Consider the following 6,739-nt stretch of genomic DNA (forward strand, 5'->3'; position numbering starts at 1 on the left):
ACACTGTGGCACCCTAGTCCACCACCATGACACAACACACTGTGACACCCTCGTCCACCACCACCAGATGACACAACACACAGTGGCACCCTCGTCCACCACCACCAGGTGACACAACACACTGTGACACCCTCGTCCACCACTAACAGATGACACAACACACTGTGACACCCTCGTCCACCACCACCAGGTAACACAACACACAGGTGCATCAACCTCATAAGGACCTAACAGAATAAGCCATGAGTCACACCTCCTGTAGGAACAAAGCCACTTGTCTTGTGTCACTGTTTCGTTCACTAGGAGCAGACCTTGTACTCTATAGACCTTGCTTTAGTCCACAGTTTAATTTCGAACCCATGTTTTGAGAGTCATGTTTCACACCTTCATAACTTATAACCAATAATGCAACTTGATCCCTGAAGCTCTTGTTTCACACCCATTAACTGTAATTATGTGTTGCGTGATGCTAAAGGTGGTCTAATAAACCTGTGTGTTCCCTTCCAATGTTATCATCACAACTCCAGCACAGAGGAGCCTGTCGACCACAACACAATGGCCTCTTCACCGCCGCTTTACCACAACTGTTTTTAATTTGACGAAAACGAGATGAATTTTCTCCAGTTAAACACTTGATAGGAGAAAAGTTGTAGTCCATTTAAAGTTGCTCAATATTCTTCTATTTCACACTCCATTTATCTCTCCTGTGGATGTGACGAAACAATGTTTGGTCGAACTTCATGTTTACGTCTTTTGAATTATCCCGATCACTGTAGTGTCTGAGCTAATCCAGGTAAAGGCCACTTAATAGACAACATTCTATAATAGCTTATGTTGAAAAGGCGAATCAAGTATCAACATGATAATATAAAAGGTGACGTAGCTAGAAATATGGTGTATTAATACGCTGTGACATTTTACAATTATTTTAATGGCCAACATCATGCTCGATCAAAACATTTTTCACAACATACACGGAAGAAATAAATGGCGTGTGAAATAGGACACAGTTATGGGCGTTAATAATATACACGACTCGTTGTAACATGTTAAATACAGTACAAATTCAGCAGCATATTTATGTAATGCGGAGCCAGAAAAAGTAAAAATAATAAATAAACAAAAATGTTGCTAAAGATAAAAACAATGACAGTCTCTGTAACCGAGAGTTAAAAACTTATGTTGTTCACTAACCTGTCGTCTTATTCGTGGTGTTGTCACACGCGCACCCAGACACACACACGCACACGTACACATACCAACTCACGCACGCAAGGACACCCACATACACACACACACATACACACAGTAATAAAGAAGGAGAGGCAACACACCACTACTCTTGGTAAACACTCTCAGGTTAAGACACTGGGGGCGTCTGCCGCCAGGAAAATTCATAAACTTGTGATGGCTTCCACAGACTCCGGTGCACCTGACTGCCACAAGTAATCACAAGTTGTTTAGTTATTTACAAAGGCAAACAAGACGACGGGAGGATAACTTCTTCTCCCTGCACCTGATGGGCCACTCCCCACACTTGGTGATGTGTTCTGATGGGCCACTCCCCACACCCGGTGATGTGTTCTGATGGGCCACTCTTCACACTTGGTGATGTGTTCTGATGGGCCACTCTCCACACCTGGTGATGTGCATTAGGTTGTTGTGTTGTGTTTCTGTACAACACACCTCCGTCTTACACAAGTCTGCCTGCAGGTTCAAACGAGATGAATCCAGACCAGATCAATGAGCTGTTGTTTGTGTCTTGACTCTTCTCCTGCATGACTTTATTACACTTTATAATTCTAGTTTTAATTAACCTCTTGTTTGAGTTTGCTTTAAAATTAATTGGTGCATGAAGCGTTACAGTATATGAAAAATACACTTTTTAACTGTAGTGTAATAATTCTACATGATATATAAGATATGTAAAGTCTCCTCACAGTCTCTAAGACATGTCTGCACCATGAACGAGTAGCTCCTCCTAAGAAATTCTACACCAAAATGATCATCCCCCGCGTCTTAGGCCCCACGCAATCATGGGTTAATCTTACTGAGGTAATCTCTCAGCAAAGTTCGATTACCAAGAGTTAAAGAAAAAAATATTGGACGGCCTGTGTGAAGTTCAATATTGATGTTTCATATTTTAGTCGTATAGTCAGTAGTCGTTTAGCCACAACCTAACCTAACCTAACCTAACCTAACCTAACCTAACCTCACCTAACATAACCTAACCTAACCAGCCGAGTCGGATGTTTATTACCTGATACAGTACCTGTGGGTCTGACTCATTACCTGGTACAGTACCTGTATGTCTGTCTTGGCCCAGGTCCTTAGAAATTTTACCCTTATAGCCATGAGTTTTCTTCCCTTAAATAATTAATCTTGAAAATCCATACAAAACAGGCAGCTACCAAACAGGGAGGTACTACCGCCTGGGAAGACATTGGAAGCATAATGTGTTGTCTAATGGTCGACCCTGCTGCCATATGGCATTACGAAAATTGTGACCAAGTCCTAGGCTGTTGATCTGACTTTCTGCCTCATTTACACACAATTGCAGGTTCTCAATTGTTTCTCTTACTATGAGAACACAACATACATATATCGTTTCTCTCTAATGATTTTTTGTTTTAACTGTACATCAAACATCATCATCATCATCATCATCATCATCATCATCATCATCATCATCATCATTATTATTATTATTATTATTATTATTATTATTATATCTTCGCCCCCAGGCCTTGATGTGGGTCATTGACCTGTGCCCGGGTGGGCTAATCCCCGTTAAAAATAATAATAATAAATAATTAAACAAAAAATAAAAAGCGATAATGTTTTCATAACATCTGATTGATACTTTGATTGATTGATTATGAAACTTGCAAGAATTTCAGTCATCTACTCACACTACAGCTACAGTCTACAGCTTCAGCGAGTTCATTAGTCTCTTCCTTGACGGAGGAATCAATTCACTAATACAAATCCTTATATTCCTAAATGTTCTTCACTATCTTACGTCACCATGAAGTATTTTAATAATTCTTCAGTATTATCATATCGTTTAGCTTCCTCTGTTAACACTGGTAAGTTGTTAGTGCTGTATGTTACAACAACGGCGATGTTACTATTGGCTCATGTGTCGTTACTCATAATGGCGCCATCAACTGAACGTGGCTCTCTCTCTGCCTTCCAACAACGCCACCAAACTAATAACTCATATATCTGTTCCAATTGTCTTGTTACCTAAAATTTCATATCCCGATAAATACGAGTGACTTTGTTTAATAAGTTAAGACGCGAGGGTGTCTAATATGTTGAGCCAGTAGCTCCTGTGTTTTATATTTCGTTCTTTAAGGTTTTCTCTGTAGATGTAATAAGTTATCAGTTTTTTGTAATATATAATTATAAAGTTTGAGGTTTACTTTTTACATCTTTTTTATCAGTTTTCTATATTTCTTTAATTTATTCTCTGTTCAAATAGTTAAAAAAAATTTTATTGTTGCTTATCAAATTTATCAACCTAACATAAATTGTTCTTCCTCCCGACATGAAGATAAAACACATTCAACTATTACAGGAATACAATACTAATAACACAAATAAAACTACTTTTTGAGCATTTAAAATTTGCACTCTGTCAGAAGTTTGGACTTTCAGAAAAATTATCTTCCATGGCTAAGTGACCCGAACAACTAACGATTGTTTCAAAGTACAATTAAAACTTTGGTACTGTACGTCGTGATTATTACCTAATCTTACACAATCTGACAGTTCTTAAGCTTCTTGGTGGAAACTTTATACAGTAACTAGACAAAACATAAAGTTCTTCCTATGTTTCCACAAAGTTTCCAGTACATACAGTCGATGAGAAATCCATAACAGAGAATTCCATCACCTCTGAAATATGATCCTTGAGACGGAAGCTTCAACAACACACCAGTATCAAATCATAAGCGACTGACGAGGTTATTCTTCACTAAGCCGGTCGGGTACTACACCCTGTTCCTGTGCTGCGGCTATGACGTCATTTACATAAACATCCTGACACTACTCTTAGCTGTCAGCGTCTCGTGTCAACTGGTCTACTGTGATTGGTTTATGGCGTGACACATGATGCAGAACTAGACAACATTAACCCCTTGTGTACGGCGCCCCTTCTGTGCTGAATAATATCGTCTGGCGTTAACCAAATAAAGTATTAGAAGTGGCGTCCCTGTACTGAAGGTGTTAGCGGAGATAATCTATTAAGAGTGACGGTAGACGCAGCGAAGGAAGTGAGGAAATAGGAAAAAAGGGAAGAAATTATAGTAAAATAAAAACAAACTAAAATAAGAGAAGAGAAGAGAAAAGGACAAAACATTAGTAACACACTTAACAAAAACATAGAATCTAAATAGTGCAATATAAAAGTCCACGAATAAGAGACAGAAAAATGGTACAAATCCTTACATAAAAGTGTATAAAAATCTTAAAAGAGGGATGGGTAAAATTCTCAGAGAAAATCACTGGTAAGCGAGTAAAAAATGGTGATAATAAAAGAGATATATTACGGTGGATGGTAAGATTAGCTTCGTGGCGGATGACCTGACCTGACCTGACCTACCTAACCTAACCTAACCTAACCTAACCTCTATAAATGATAGCAGGAGATTAAACAAGTAATGAGGCTACTGGACTGGTGGTATATTTAGAGGTTGAGGAAATAGGACTAATGACAAATGGTTCCCCAAACCTTCCTCGACAAACAACCGACACAAACATACTCCCAAAACAACCATCTACCACAGTTAACAGAGCTATCATCTACTTCACTATCACACGTGCTGGAAGGAACAGTCCTGCCCTCAAACACAAACTCACTACATTATTACCCCGGCTTATTGTTTCATTAATTTACACACCTGGTAAAACTATACAAGGATTCTTTAAGTCCATGGATTTGATCTAAGAATCTTTTGGCGGCTACAGACACAAACGAGTTGCTGAAGTTAATAAAGATGTTATGAAGTTTCCAACATCTAACATAACGAACGGGCCTGTCCGGGATTTGAACCCGGGACCTCCTGCACCCAAAGCAGGAATCATACCCCTAGACCAACAGGCCGCTGCATAATAAAGAGAAGATAGATAGATTTAAGGAATTGATGCCATGCAATGATAACGTGAGTGACGTGGATTTGATAACCAGCTCCGGTCAGATGTGACAAGGGTGTTATCCAATGTAACCCCACTAAACGTCGCAGCTATTCTCCAGTTACTCTAATTTTCTCCTGTAAAACGTCTCCTGGACCCTACCTGGAAGACGCCTCCTGGACCCCACCTGAAAATCGCCTCCTGGACCCCACCTGTAAGACGTCTCCTGGACCCCACCTGGAAGACGACTCCTGGACCCGACTTGGAAGACGCCTCCTGGATCCGACTTGGAAGACGCCTCCTGGATCCCACTTGGAAGACGCCCCCTGGACTACACCTGGAAGACGCCCCCTGGACTACACCTGGAAGACGCCTCCTGGACTCCACATGAAAAACGCTTCATGGACTCCACCTGAAAGACACCTCCTGGTCCCCACTTGAAAATTGCCCCCTGGATCCCACCTGCAAGACGTCTCCTGGAGCCCACCTGAGAGACGTCTCCTGGAGCCCACCTGGATGACGTCTTCTGGACCCCAACTGGAAGACACCTGGACCCTACTGAAATAAGACTCCTGGACTCCACTTGTATGACGCCTCCTGGACCCCACGTGAAAGACGCCTCCTGGACCCCACCTGGAACACTCCTTCTGGACCCCACCTGAAATATGGCTCTTGCACCCTACCTGAAAGACGGCTCTTGGACTCCACCTGGACCCCGCTTGAAAGACGCCTCCTGGGGCCCACCTGGAAGACACCTGGACCCCACCTGGAAGACGCCTCTTGTACCCCACTTGGCAAACACCGCCTGGACCCCACCTACCCTGATCTATCGTAACCTGTTCTAACCTATCCTAAGCGAACCTAATCTGTCGTAGTCTAGACTAATATTTCCTGAGTCACTATAACGTGAGTCAGCGGCCGTGATCGTATAGTGGTTAGTACATTGCGTTGTGGCCGCAATAACCCAGGTTCGAATCCTGGTCACGGCATGGGGATGACTCAAAGAACCTTTTGGCGGCTGCAGACCCACGAGATGGTAAAAATTATAAAGATGTTATAAAGTTTTCAACATCTAACATAACGAAAGGGCTTGTCCAAGATTTGAACCCGGGACCTCCTGCATCCAGAGAATTAGTGTGTGTGTGTGTGTGTGAACGTGACAGTGAGGGAAGAGTTCAATCTCCAGAAGAAAATAAAACAATTCCACGGACTTTGTCTAAAGCTGAGAAAGATTCAAGAATATGTTTGAGGTACGAACTCTGAACACAAGAGAGCTGCAGGAGGAAAGACTAGGAGGGGCGAGGAGGGACTGTGGGGAGTGTGAGGGGGGAGGAGGGACTGTGGGGAGTGTGAGGGGGGAGGAGAGACTTTGAGGGGGAGGAGGGACTGTTGGGAGTGTGAGGGGGGAGGGGGGACTGGGAGAGGTTTAACATAAAACTGTAGGTGCCAACATTACGCTTAACGTCTTAAGTCTTAACCATGAGTGGATCTGGTGGCAATATAATGCGTTTAAATTAATATATTCGGTTACGTTTGCCTCGAGTAAAAAGCTACATAGTGTGTGTACTGTTTATTAATAGTAATGTAAATGTTACTAATG

General features: G+C 41.9%; 2 non-coding genes across 2 annotated transcripts; one reads left to right on the top strand and one right to left on the bottom strand.

The window, feature by feature from the left end:
- Positions 1-5,038: 5,038 nt before the first annotated feature.
- Positions 5,039-5,110, bottom strand: Trnap-ugg. The gene has a single exon. It is a non-coding gene; the product is annotated as a tRNA-Pro (tRNA).
- A 946-nt stretch (positions 5,111-6,056) lies between these two features.
- On the top strand, positions 6,057-6,128 carry Trnah-gug. Its single transcript has one exon. It is a non-coding gene; the product is annotated as a tRNA-His (tRNA).
- The last annotated feature ends 611 nt before the right edge of the window (positions 6,129-6,739 follow it).

This window comes from Homarus americanus, unplaced genomic scaffold (genome assembly GCF_018991925.1).
Source record: "Homarus americanus isolate GMGI-L3 unplaced genomic scaffold, GMGI_Hamer_2.0 scaffold16604, whole genome shotgun sequence".
Classification (NCBI taxonomy): Eukaryota; Metazoa; Arthropoda; class Malacostraca; order Decapoda; family Nephropidae; genus Homarus; species Homarus americanus.